This window comes from Ranitomeya imitator, chromosome 8 (genome assembly GCF_032444005.1).
Source record: "Ranitomeya imitator isolate aRanImi1 chromosome 8, aRanImi1.pri, whole genome shotgun sequence".
NCBI lineage: Eukaryota > Metazoa > Chordata > Amphibia > Anura > Dendrobatidae > Ranitomeya > Ranitomeya imitator.
Window position 1 is genome coordinate 67,811,585 of NC_091289.1, and position 15,146 is coordinate 67,826,730.

The window sequence follows — 15,146 nt, forward strand, 5'->3', positions numbered from 1 at the left end:
TTGGGGGGCTCATCCCAGCAGCGACAGAGGGCTTCGGACAGGTCACTCATGCCCGAGTTTTTGCACTTGAGCTCGGTTTTACACGAAGCAATCAAGGCTTTAGGTGACTGAATGGATGTTTCTCATAACCTCTTGAATGCCCATATCCAGGAGGTCACCAAAAGCCTTGATCAAGTCAAAGCCGACCTCCAGAGGCCAGCTCATCATTTTTTTAACCAAATTGAGCAGGGCATGTCGGAACACCTTACCCCTGATCTCCAGCTCAGTGTGATGCAGGCCTGCAATGCTGCTTTTGTGCAGGCTATGCAGCCGAGTCAGTATTTACAGCAGACAGCCTAGGAGCTGTCTTCCAGATGTGCCTTTTCTGGGGTGGCTGGGGGCAGATATTTTTAGCCAGGGGGGGGCCAATAACCATGGACCCTCTCCAGGCTATTAATATCTGCCCTCAGTCACTGGCTTTACTACTCTGGCGGAGAAAATTGCGCGGGAGCCCACGCCAATTTTTTCCGCCATTTAACCCTTTATTTTAAGAGCTAGAACGGCCAAATTTTGCAGATACACACTACTGACATTAGTAGTGTGGAATCTGCAAAAAAAATGGAGAGAAGACATGGTTTACTGTATGTAAACCATGTCTCAAATCATGTCGGGTTTTAGGAAGGAGAAAGAAAAAGCCGGTAATTGAATTACCGGCTTTCAAGCTGTATAGCGCTGGAATAAATAGTAATATATATACATATATGTGTCTCACTGACATATATATATATATATATATACCTATTCTATGTGTACACATTTATTCTACCTATTGGACTGTAAGCTGTCAGTGTGATTTTACTGTACACCGCACTGAATTACCGGCTTTTCTCTCTAACAGCGCTGCGTATTTCTCGCAAGTCACACTGCTTGTCCGTGTGAAATCCGTATTTTTCACGCTTCCATAGACTTTCATTGGCGTATTTCTTGCGCAGTACGGTGACAAACGCAGCATGCTGCGATTTTGTACGGCCGTAGAAAGCCGTATAATACTGATCAGTAAAATACGGCAGATAGGAGCAGGGGCATAGAGAATAATTGTGCCGTATTTTTTGCGAGTTTTACGGACGTAGTTTCTGCGCTCTTACGTCCGTAAAACTCGCAAGTGTGAAGCCGGCCTAATACTCACCTCTCCTGGTTCCTGCGGCTTCAGCGTCCTCTGACTCTGCGACGTCTCAGAGCAGAGGGCGCGATGACGTCACTACTGTGCGCGCCGCTCTGCCTCTCTGTCCTGAGCGTCGCAGAGCCGGAGAGACGCTGACTGGCTGCACCGGACCTGCGCTAGGAACGGGAGAGGTGAGGATTTTACTTTTTTTTTTTTTTCTTTATGTCTGACTGTCTGGGGCTGGGGCAATGCTGGACACACTGGGGCAATACTGGAGACCATGGGGCAGATTGCTGGACACACTGGGGCAGTACTGGAGACCATGGGGCAGAATGCTGGACACACTGGGGCAATACAGGAGACCATGGGGCAGATTGCTGGACACACTGGGGCAGTACAGGAGACTATGGGGCAGATTGCTGGACACACTTGGGCAATACAGGAGACCATGGGGCAGATTGCTGGACACACTGGGGCAATACAGGAGACTATGGGGCAGATTGCTGGACACACTGGGGCAATACTGGAGACCATGGGGCAGAATGCTGGACACACTGGGGCAATACAGGAGACCATGTGGCAGAATGCTGGACACACTGGGGCAATACAGGAGACCATGGGGCAGATTTCTGGACACATTGAGGCAATGCTGGAGACCCTGGGGCAGACTTCTGGACACACTGGGGCAATGCTGGACACTGGGGCAGATTGCTGGACACACTGGGGCAGTACTGGAGACCATGGGGCAGAATGCTGGACACACTGGGGCAGTACAGGAGACTATGGGGCAGATTGCTGGACACACTGGGGCAATACAGGAGACCATGGGGCAGATTGCTGGACACACTGGGGCAATACAGGAGACTATGGGGCAGATTGCTGGACACACTGGGGCAATACTGGAGACCATGGGGCAGAATGCTGGACACACTGGGGCAATACAGGAGACCATGTGGCAGAATGCTGGACACACTGGGGCAATACAGGAGACCATGGGGCAGATTGCTGGACACACTGGGGCAATACAGGAGACCATGGGGCAGATTGCTGGACACACTGGGGCAATACAGGAGACTATGGGGCAGATTGCTGGACACACTGGGGCAATACTGGAGACCATGGGGCAGAATGCTGGACACACTGGGGCAATACTGGAGACCATGGGGCAGAATGCTGGACACACTGGGGCAGTACAGGAGACTATGGGGCAGATTGCTGGACACACTGAATACTGGAGACCATGGGGCAGATTTCAGGACACATTGAGGCAATGCTGGAGACCCTGGGGCAGACTTCTGGACTTACTGGGGCAATACTGGAGACCATGGGGCAGATTGCTGGACACACTGGGGCAATACTGGAGACCATAGGGCAGAATGCTGGACACACTGGGGCAATACTGGAGACCATGGGGCAGAATGCTGGACACACTGGGGCAATACAGGAGACTATGGGGCAGATTGCTGGACACACTGAATACTGGAGACCATGGGGCAGATTTCAGGACACATTGAGGCAATGCTGGAGACCCTGGGGCAGACTTCTGGACATACTGGGGCAATACTGGAGACCATGGGGCAAATTGCTGGACACACCGGGGCAATACTGGAGACCATGGGGCAGATTGCTGGACACACCGGGGCAATACTGGAGACCATGGGGCAGAATGCTGGACACACTGGGGCAATACAGGAGACCATGGGGCAGATTGCTGGACACACCGGGGCAATACTGGAGACCATGGGGCAGAATGCTGGACACACTGGGGCAATACAGGAGACCATGGGGCAGATTGCTGGACACACTGGGGCAATACTGGAGACCCTGGGGCAGATTTCTGGACACATTGAGGCAATGCTGGAGACCCTGGGGCAGACTTCTGGACACACTGGGGCAATGCTGGACACTGGGGCAGATTGCTGGACACACTGGGGGTAATATGCTGGACACACTGGGGCAATGCTGGACACTGGGGGTAATATGCTGGACACACTGGGGCAGACTGCTGGACACACTGGGGAAAGGCTGGACACTGGGGCAGATTGCTGGACACACTGGGGGCAGTGCTGGACATACTGGGGCAGATTGCTGGACACACTGGGGGTAATATGCTGGACACACTGGGGCAGATTGCTGGACAACATGGGGGTAATATGCTGGACACACTGGGGCAGATTGCTGGACAACATGGGGGTAATATGCTGGACACACTGGGGGCAGGACTTGAGGCATGAGCAGAATGTAGATACGGGGCATGATTGGAGACACGGGGCAGGATTGGATCATGGGGCAGGACGGATACGATGGAGGCTGGTGGGGCAGGATGGGGAGATCATATGGGGTAGAATGGATACTCATGAGGGCAGGATGCGAGAACATATGGCTGGAGCCAGGAATGAGATAAACGGGGCCAGGGTGGGGAATAGTGTTACCATAGGGGATAATTAAGGGATATTATTACTGCAGTGATGTATTTATTTTATTTTTTGAGTATACTGCTTTAAATGGGGGGCAGGCCTGTTACTGTGCAGAGTGACACTATATCACCTTTTTTTCTTCATGTGATGTAATGTAGAAGTTGTGAAAAATTAAGTAATGTGTTCTGCAAGCGGAGCTCGAGATAACTGTGTTATTTCCTGCAGAAACGAGTCCTGGCTGGAAGGAATGATGGCGGTCTGTGCTGGATGAAAGATGAAGGACTTCACCTAGAGACGTCACTGGTGAGTCAGTGTTACCTATACACTGACACTATACACTGTATACTATATAGAGGTCCTGTGTATAATGTCACCAGTGATCTCTGTATTACCTCTACACAGACACTGCATACTAAGTACAGATCTCCTTTGAATACTGGCACTTATGGTGATAGTATTGTGGTTTTTTTTTTATTACTGATCAGTATTGTAGTATTCAGTCACTATGTGGTGGTAATATGTGGTCTGGAAATGGTGTTGTGGTATTTGTCCCTTGTATGTAGTATTATTCGGTCACTATGTGGCCTGGTCATGGTGTGGTGGTATTAAGTCACAGGTGTGGCATGTGGGGGTGACACCATTAGGCCCAGTTTAAGTTCTACAAAACAGGATAACCATTTTTGGTAACCTTTGTGTGTATTGAGCTGGGGGGGGGGCGCCAAACTCGGGAACAGCCCCGGGCGGCAAAAGCTCTAGCTACGCCTCTGTCTGGAAGGCCTCATCCCCAACCATAACAAATGGCAGCGGTGGACCTTGAGTTTTGGGATAGGCTGTGGAGGGGGAAAATTGAAATTGTTGCCATACACATGCCGGCCCGTATCCGAGCTCTTGAAAGTCTGGGAATTGTTGCCACGGCCAAAAGCTCCAATGTCCATGGCGATGAAGCGACAGTCCGCATCAGCTATTGCCATGAGCACCACAGAAAAATATTTTTTATAGTTGAAAAACTCCGATCCGGTTCTGGCAGGTTTGATAATGCGGATGTGCTTTCCATCCACCGCTCCTAAACAGTTGGGGAAATCACACACATTCCAGAATTTTTCTGCAAATTCACGTCACATGTCCGCGGTGGGTAGGGGTATAAACTAATCACGGAGTACATTCCATAAAGCCCGACAGGTGTCCACAACTATTCCGGACAGGGTAAATATTCCAAGCCGGTATTGGAAGTGGAGGGATGATAAACTCTCCCCTGTGGCAAGAAATCTAGAAGAAAAACACAAACAAAAAAAACAACATTACAATCTATTCTTTTTATGGTGTGGTTACAAAAAAAAAAAAAGAGGAAAATACACAAAAAATACATGTCAGAATAACCTAAATTTGGACTGTCATTGGTTTAGATTTTGAACGTACCTTAATGTCACCAGCAGACATTCCTCGGGTGGAATCGCTCTATGGAGCTGGGTGTCCTGTCGCCGTATGGCTCCTTGGACACGAGAAAGCGAATCCCGGAATGATTCTTGCGACATTCTCGTGTACTCCTGGAATTTCTCCGGGTTGGCATTCAGCACGGCATAGAGCGTGTGATAGGCTCCACGGCTCTCACGCAGTTTAATAATGGGGTGCCTCCAAAAACGCCTACGTTGTCTTCTTCTCCATCTTTCGCGATTTCGGTCTTGCTCCCAAGCAAAAGCACAGGCAAGAAACAGCTTGAAGCTGAAATCCAGGTTGAAATAAAAGCTCTCCATGCGAAGATCCATCATGACACAGGATACAGTAGCAAGCTGTTAAAATTTCAGTAGCCCTAGGGTTTATATATATAGATCCCATCATATACGCCCTCTCTAATCCCATTGGTGGTGTCTGGTTATCTTGATTTTTCTCTTGTGAAATTTCTCTTCTTGCGCACCAAGAACGCAAACGCAGGAGAAAACGCATGTAAACGCGTACAAACACTGCGTTTTTTTAGCCGCATGCGTTAACGCATGCGTCTAAAAAACGCTGCGTTTATACGCGTTTACATGCGTTTTTTCCTGCACTTGCAGATGCGTTTAAAACGCTGCAGATCAAAACGCAAGTGTGAAACCAGCCTAAACCGCAACAAACTCAGACAGGGAGATTGGTCACTAAATCCAACCATCTTCAATCAGATCGTGTAAATATGGGGATGTCCAGAAATAGATCTTTTTGCCAACCGAGGAAACAAAAAACTACACCAATTCTGTTCCTTAAATCCAAGAGACAACCCGTATGCGGTAGACGCTCTTCTAATCTCATGGCACTTCAGTCTCGCCTATGCTTTTCCCCCTCTTAACTTGATTCAAATAGTTCTGAGGAAGATACGGGAAGACAGGACCCGTGTAATCCTGATAGCCCCGTTCTGGCCCAGGAGATCGTGGTTTCCTTGGCTGAGGAATATGTCTATCACCCAACCATATGGATTCTCCCAGAATTACCAGATCTTCTCTCTCAGGGCCCAATTCTCCATCTGCGAATAGCCAATTTACACCTAGCAGCGTGGCATTTGAGAGGTCATTACTAAGGGGGAAGGAGGTTTTCTCGAGATCTTGTAAATACACTTCTAAAAAGTAGGAAAACCTCTACGACAAACATTTATGTCAGGATTTGGAAAAAATTCCTATCAATTTCAGGAGCACAAATTGACCAGAAACCCTGTATTAATCAAATTCTAGAATTCTTACAAAAAGGTCTAGAAATGGGCTTAGCCACAAGCACTCTCAGAGTTCAAGTGTCGGCTCTGGGGGCGCTATACAATTCTAACTTAGCCAGCAATCACTGGATATCCAGGTTCTTCAAGGCAGTTACTAGATCCAGACCAGTCATTAGAAAAAAAATACTTCCATGGGACTTAAATCTTGTATTCTCAGCTTAAACGCAAGCCCCATTTGAACCTATTGATACTATCCCAATAAAAATCCTGTCGATTAAAACAGCTCTCTTAGTTGCACTCACGTTCGCAAGAAGGGTTAGTGATCTACAAGCACTATCTAGACAACCGCCATACATGCAGTTTAGAGAGGATAGAGTTATGAAACCTGATCCCCTATATCTTCCTAAAGTTGCTTTAAAATTTCATAGGGTACAAGAGGTGGTCCTACCTTCATTTTTGTTCTAATCCCACTAATAATAATAATAATCTTTATTTATATAGCACCAACATATTCCGCAGCGCATTACAGTTTAACAGTTTCAAACACAAACAGTAACAACGTTAACAATACAATAATTAAAGCGAAATAAAACGACCCTGCTCGTGAGAGCTTACAATCTATAGTGAGGTGGGGAAGATACAAACTACAGGTGTGTATTTACAATGATGTATTTACAATGATTGTCCAGCCATCTTCAGGGGGTGGGGGATAGATGGAGATAGTGAATGGGCTACACACACACACAGACATAAAATGACTTTGATTACTGAATGTGATAGGCCGCTCTGAACAAATGTGTTTTGAGCGAGCGCCTAAAACTATGCAAATTGTGGATGGTCCTAATATCTTGGGGTAGAGCATTCCAGAGGATTGGCACAGCACGGGAGAAGTCTTGGAGTCGGGAGTGGGAGGTACGGATTAGTGCAGAGGTTAGTCGAAGGTCATTTGCAGAGCACAGCGGTCGGTTAGGCCGATAGACAAAAATGAGGGAGGAGATGTATGGGGGTGCCGCATTGTGGAGAGCTTTGTGGGTGAGAACAAGTACTTTGAATTGTATCCTGTAACGACTGGCGAAGAGCGGATGAGTCCGAGTAGCGATTAGCCAGATGGACGACTCTGGCTGCTGCATTAAGGATAGACTGGAGAGGGGAAAGTCGAGTAAGGGGGAGGCCAATTAGTAGAGCATTACAGTAGGCCAGGCGGTATGTTATGAACAGGTGATTCAGAACCACAATGGACCTAGTGGTTAAGAGCACACAAAGTGACCTGATAGTTACTAACATAGGACAAGCTCTGAGACGTTGGAACTCTGCTGACCGCAATCCCTAATCCTATCATACCACACTAGAGGTAGCCGTGGATTGCACCTAACGCTCCCTATGCAACTCGGCACAGCCTGAGAAACTAACTAGCCCTGAAGATAGAAAAATAAGCCTACCTTGCCTCAGAGAAATTCCCCAAAGGAAAAGGCAGCCCCCCACATATAATGACTGTGAGTTAAGATGAAAATACAAACACAGAGATGAAAAAGATTTAGCAAAGTGAGGCCCGACTTACTGAATAGACCGAGGATAGGAAAGATAGCTTTGCGGTCAACACAAAAACCTACAAACAACCACGCAGAGGGGCAAAAAGACCCTCCGCACCGACTAACGGTACGGAGGTGCACCCTCTGCGTCTCAGAGCTTCCAGCAAGCAAGAAAAACCAATATAGCAAGCTGGACAGAAAATAAAGCAAACAAAAGTAACACAAGCAGAACTTAGCTTATGCAGGGCAGACAGGCCACAAGAACGATCCAGGAGAGAGCCAGACCAATACTGGAACATTGACTGGAGGCCAGGAACAAAGAACTAGGTGGAGTTAAATAGAGCAGCACCTAACGACTTAACCTCGTCACCTGAGGAAGGAAACTCAGAAGCCGCAGCCCCACTCACATCCACCAGCGGAAGCTCATAGACGGAACCAGCCGAAGTACCATTCATGACCACAGGAGGGAGCTTGACCACAGAATTCACAACAGTACCCCCCCTTGAGGAGGGGTCACCGAACCCTCACCAGAGCCCCCAGGCCGACCAGGATGAGCCAAATGAAAGGCACGAACAAGATCGGCAGCATGAACATCAGAGGCAAAGACCCAGGAATTATCTTCCTGACCATAACCCTTCCACTTAACCAGGTACTGAAGTTTCCGTCTCGAAATACGAGAATCCAAAATCTTCTCCACTATATACTCCAACTCCCCCTCAACCAAAACCGGGGCAGGAGGATCAACGGATGGAACCACAGGTGCCACGTATCTCCGCAACAATGACCTATGGAATACATTATGGATGGAAAAAGAAGCTGAAAGGGTCAAACGAAAAGACACAGGATTAAGAACCTCAGAAATCGTGTATGGACCAATGAAACGAGGCTTAAACTTAGGAGAGGAAACTTTCATAGGAATATAACGAGATGACAACCAAACCAAATCCCCAACACGAAGTCAGGGACCCACACAGCGCCTGCGGTTAGCGAAACGTTGAGCCTTCTCCTGAGACAATGTCAAATTGTCCACCACATGAGTCCAAATCTGCTGCAACCTATCCACCACAGTATCCACACCAGGACAGTCAGAAGACTCAACCAGCCCTGAAGAGAAACGAGTATGGAAACCAGAATTACAGAAAAACGGCGAAACCAAAGTAGCCGAGCTGGCCCGATTATTAAGGGCGAACTCAGCCAAAGGCAAAAAGGACACCCAATCATCCTGATCGGCAGAAACAAAACATCTCAGATATGTTTCCAAGGTCTGATTGGTTCGTTCAGTCTGGCCATTTGTCTGAGGATGGAAAGCCGAGGAAAAAGACAAATCAATGCCCATCCTAGCACAAAAGGCTCGCCAAAACCTCGAAACAAACTGGGAACCTCTGTCAGAAACGATGTTCTCCGGAATGCCATGTAAACGAACCACATGCTGGAAGAACAATGGCACCAAATCAGAGGAGGAAGGCAATTTAGACAAGGGTACCAAATGGACCATCTTCGAGAAGCGATCACAAACAAACCAAATGACAGACATTTTTTGAGAGACGGGGAGATCCGAAATAAAATCCATAGAGATATGTGTCCAGGGCCTCTTCGGGACTGGCAAGGGCAAAAGCAACCCACTGGCACGAGAACAGCAGGGCTTAGCCTGAGCACAAATCCCACAGGACTGCACAAATGAACGCACATCCCGCGACAGAGACGGCCACCAAAAGGATGTAGCCACCAAATCTCTGGTACCAAAGATTCCAGGATGACCATCCAACACCGAACAATGAACCTCAGAGATAACTCTACTCGTCCATTTATCAGGGACAAACAGTTTCTCCGCTGGGCAACGGTCAGGTCTATTAGCCTGAAATTTTTGCAGCACCCGCCGCAAATCAGGGGAGATGGCAGACAAAAGTACCCCCTCTTTGAGAATACCCGCCGGCTCAGGCAAACCCGGAGAGTCGGGCACAAAACTCCTAGACAGGGCATCCGCCTTCACATTTTTAGAGCCCGGAAGGTACGAAACCACAAAGTCAAAACGGGAGAAAAACAGCGACCAACGAGCCTGTCTAGGATTCAACCGTTTGGCAGACTCGAGATAAGTCAAGTTCTTGTGATCAGTCAAGACCACCACGCGATGCTTAGCTCCTTCAAGCCAATGACGCCACTCCTCGAATGCCCACTTCATGGCCAGCAACTTTCGATTGCCAACATCATAATTACGCTCAGCAGGCGAAAACTTCCTGGAAAAGAAAGCGCATGGTTTCATCACTGAGCCATCAGAACTTCTTTGCGACAAAACAGCCCCTGCTCCAATCTCAGAAGCATCAACCTCGACCTGGAACGGGAGCGAAACATCTGGTTGACACAACACAGGGGCAGAAGAAAAACGACGCTTCAACTCTTGAAAAGCTTCCACAGCAGCAGAAGACCAATTGACCACATCAGCACCCTTCTTGGTTAAATCAGTCAATGGTTTAGCAATACTAGAAAAATTATTGATGAAGCGACGATAAAAATTAGCAAAGCCCAGGAACTTTTGCAGACTCTTCAGAGAAGTCGGTTGAGTCCAATCATAAATGGCCTGAACTTTAACAGGGTCCATCTCGATAGTAGAAGGGGAAAAAATGAAACCCAAAAATGAAACCTTCTGAACACCAAAGAGACACTTTGACCCCTTCACAAACAAAGAATTCGCACGCAGGACCTGGAACACCATTCTGACCTGCTTCACGTGAGACTCCCAATCATCCGAGAAGACCAAAATATCATCCAAGTATACAATCAGGAATTTCTCCAGGTACTCTCGGAAGATGTCATGCATGAAGGACTGAAACACTGATGGAGCATTAGAAAGCCCGAATGGCATAACCAGTTACTCAAAATGGCCCTCGGGCGTATTAAATGCTGTTTTCCATTCATCGCCCTGTTTAATGCGCACAAGATTATACGCACCACGAAGATCTATCTTGGTAAACCAACTAGCCCCCTTAATCCGAGCAAACAAATCAGACAGCAGCGGCAAGGGGTACTGAAATTTGACCGTGATTTTATTTAGAAGGCGGTAATCAATACAAGGTCTCAGCGAACCATCATTCTTGGCCACAAAAAAGAACCCTGCTCCCAATGGCGACGACGACGGGCGAATATGACCCTTCTCCAAGGATTCCTTTATGTAACTCCGCATAGCGGGGTGCTCATGCACAGACAAATTAAACAGTCGACCTTTAGGAAGCTTACTACCAGGAATCAAATCGATAGCACAATCACAATCCCTATGCGGAGGTAGAGCACTGGACTTGGGCTCATCAAATACATCCCGGTAATTCGACAAGAACTCTGGGACCTCAGAAGGGGTAGATGATGAAATAGATAGAAATGGAACATCACCATGTACCCCCTGACAACCCCAGCTGGACACAGACATTGATTTCCAATCCAATACTGGGTTATGGACTTGTAGCCATGGCAACCCCAACACGACCACATCATGCAGATTATGCAACACCAAAAAGCGAATATCCTCCTGATGCGCAGGAGCCATGCACATGGTCAGCTGGGTCCAGTACTGAGGCTTATTCTTGGCCAAAGGCATAGCATCAATTCCTCTCAATGGAATAGGATACTGCAACGGCTCCAAGAAAAACCCACAGCGCCTAGCATACTCCAAGTCCATCAAAGAGGACAGACCTTAAATGTCCATGTCTACACCTGTGTTCTGAACCACCCTGATGTAAAGGGGAAAAGAAAGACAAAACACAGTGCAAAGAAAAAAAAATGGTCTCAGAACTTCTCTTTTCCCTCTATTGAGAAGCATTAGTACTTTGGGCCTCCAGTACTGTTATGAACAGGTGATTCAGAACCACAATGGACCTAGTGGTTAAGAGCACACAAAGTGACCTGATAGTTACTAACATAGGACGAGCTCTGAGACGTGGGAACTCTGCTGACCGCAATCCCTAATCCTATACCACACTAGAGGAGCCGTGGATTGCGCCTAACGATCCCTATGCAACTCGGCACAGCCTGAGAAACTAACTAGCCCTGAAGATAGAAAAATAAGCCTACCTTGCCTCAGAGAAATTCCCCAAAGGAAAAGGCAGCCCCCCACATATAATGACTGTGAGTTAAGATGAAAATACAAACACAGAGATGAAAAAGATTTAGCAAAGTGAGGCCCGACTTACTGAATAGACCGAGGATAGGAAAGATAGCTTTGCGGTCAACACAAAAACCTACAAACAACCACGCAGAGGGGCAAAAAGACCCTCCGCACCGACTAACGGTACGGAGGTGCTCCCTCTGCGTCTCAGAGCTTCCAGCAAGCAAGAAAAACCAATATAGCAAGCTGGACAGAAAATAAAGCAAACAAAAGTAACACAAGCAGAACTTAGCTTATGCAGGGCAGACAGGCCACAAGAACGATCCAGGAGAGAGCCAGATCAATACTGAAACATTGACTGGAGGCCAGGAACAAAGAACTAGGTGGAGTTAAATAGAGCAGCACCTAACGACTTAACCTCGTCACCTGAGGAAAGAAACTCAGAAGCCGCAGCCCCACTCACATCCACCAGCGGAAGCTCATAGACAGAACCAGCCGAAGTACCATTCATGACCACAGGAGGGAGCTTGACCACAGAATTCACAACAGCGGTAGTGGATCAGGGCGACAGTGAGGGTTTTTGTTGTTTCCATGGTGAGAAAAGGGCGGATTCTTGAGATGTTCTTTAGGTGTAAGCGGCACGAGCGGGCATGAGATTGTATGTGGGATGTGAAGGAGAGATCGGAGTCAAACATAACACCCAGACAGCGCGCCTGCTGCCGGGGTGTTATTATGGTGCCACCCACAGAGAAGGAAATATCAGATTTAGGGAGGTTAGTAGATGGGGGGAGCAGAAGAAGATCAGTTTTGGAGAGGTTGAGTTTCAGATAGAGAGCAGACATGATGTTGGAGACTGCAGACAGACAGTCAGTGGCGTTCTGTAGTACAGCGGGGGTAAGGTCAGGGGCGGATGTCTATAGTTGTGTGTCATCGACATAAAGATGGTACTGAAAGCCAAATCTGCTGATGGTCTGTCCAATTGGGGTCGTGTAGAGAGAGAAGAGAAGGGGGCCAAGGACTGAGCCCTGAGGTACCCCGACAGTGAGAGGAAGAGGAGATGAAGTGGAGCCAGAGAACAGAACACTGAAGGAGCGGTCAGAAAGATAGGAGGAGAACCAGGAGAGAGCAGTGTCCTTAATGCCAAGTGACTGGAGCCTAGAGAGTAGGAGAGGGTGGTCAACAGTGTTGAAAGCTGCAGAAAGGTCGAGAAGAATGAGCAGAGAGTGGTCACCGTTACGTTTTGCTGTCAGAAGGTCATTGGTCACTTTGATGAGTGCAGTTTCTGTCGAATGTAGGGGGCGGAAACCGGACTGTGAAGGGTCTAGGATGGAGTGAGTGGAGAGGTAACGGGTAAGGCGGGAGTATATCAGTCGCTCCAAGAGTTTAGAGATGAAGGGAAGATTAGAGACTGATCTGTAGTTGTTTGTGCAGGATGGGTCGAGGGTGGGTTTTTTGAGTAATGGAGTAGTGATAGAGTGTTTGAAGGAGGAGGGGAAAATGCCAGAGGAGAGGGAGAGATTAAAGATTGTAGTTAGGTGAGTTTTGACGACTGGAGAGAGAGACTGGAGGAGATGTGAGGGAATGGGGTCGGTGGTGCATGTAGTCGGACGAGAAGAGGAGAGGAGCCTGGAGACTTCTTCTTCTGTGATAGGATCGAATGTGGAGAGTGAGCCAGAGGAAATGCAGAGAGGGATGGGAGTCACTGAACTTGGTGATTGGGAGCGGATTTCCTGACGGATATTGTCTATTTTCTCTATAAAGTGGGAGGCAAGGTCATCAGCACAAATGTCTGTGATAGAGGCTTGTGCTTTTGGCCTGAGGAGGGAGTGAAAGGTGTCAAAAAGTTTCTTGGGGTTATTGGATAGTGAGGAGATCAGGGTGGTGAAGTAGGTCTGTTTGGCGAGGTGAAGGGCAGAATTATAGGTCCTTAACATAAATTTGAAGTGTATGAAGTCTTTTGGTGTGCATGTTTTCCTCCATAAGCGTTTAGCACACCTAGGGCATCGCTGGAAAAATCGGGTTTGCGATGTGAGCCAGGGCTGTTTCACTCTGTGTTTGGAGGTTCTGAGGGTGAGGGGAGCTACTTGGTCAAGGGTGCTTCTAAGAGTGTCATTGAAGTGATGTACGGCCAAATCAGGACAGGAAAAAGAAGAAATTGGGGACAATGATGAGCGTAGGGAGTCTGAAAGTGTATGAGGGTTAATGGCATGTAGATTTCTGACTGAATGGTAGGTAGGAGGGTGCTGGGGTGAGCGAGGATTTGTGAGTGTGAAAGAGAGAATGTTGTGATCAGAGAGGGGAAGTGGTGAGTTATCAAGGTAGGAGATTGAGTAGAGCCGTGCAAAAACCAGGTCCAGGGTGTTACCTTCTTTCTGTGTTTCAGAGATTGAGAGCTGTGAGAGGCAAGAGAAGTGGTTAGTGATAGAAGCTGGGATGCAGATATGGAAGTGGGGATGTTTATGTAGATGATGAAGTCTCACAGGATAAGGGTTGGTAGTTCTGAGGACATGAAGTGCGGCAGCCAGGCAGAGAAATGGTCCAGGAAGTGGGTGGGTGAGCCTGGGGGCCGGTATATGACCGCTATTCTGAGGGAGAGGGGACAGAAGAGCCTGATGGTGTGGACCTCAAAAGAAGGTAATGAGAGCGATGGAAGTGGGGGGGATGACCTGGAAAGTGCATTGTGGGGACAGGAGTATGCCGACTCCACCACCAGGTCTCTTTGTGGGTCTCGGGGAATGGGAGAATTGTAAGCCACCATGGGAAATGGCAGCAGGAGAGACAGTGTCTAGTTACATCTAAGTGTCCTTAGATGTAAGAAGATGTCTTCTTAAATATATTTCAGTTACAAATACCTGGAAAAAGCTTACCAGGGAGTTAGGGTATCAAAAAACACACTAGCCAGATGGATCAGGGAGGCGATCTTTCTCACTTATACAGCAGGTGGCATGGAGATCCCAGAAGGTATAAAAGCTCACTCCACTCGAGCCGTAGCAATGTCCTGGGCGGAGAGATCAGAGGTGTCGATTGAAGACATATGTAAGGCGGCCACATCGTCTTCTCCATCTACTTTCCTTACACTCTTACACTATAGACTAGATCTGGGTAGATCCTCCGACCTCACATTTGGGAGAAAGGTACTTGAGGCTGTTATCCCTCCCTAATTTTTCCTTACTTCTCTGAAAGTCTCTCGTAGTGCTGTCATGGCGACTGAATAAATACGTAAGCTACTTACCGGTAGTAGTGTTTTTTCAGGAGCCCATGACAGCATCCTTATATTCCCTACCCTATTCTT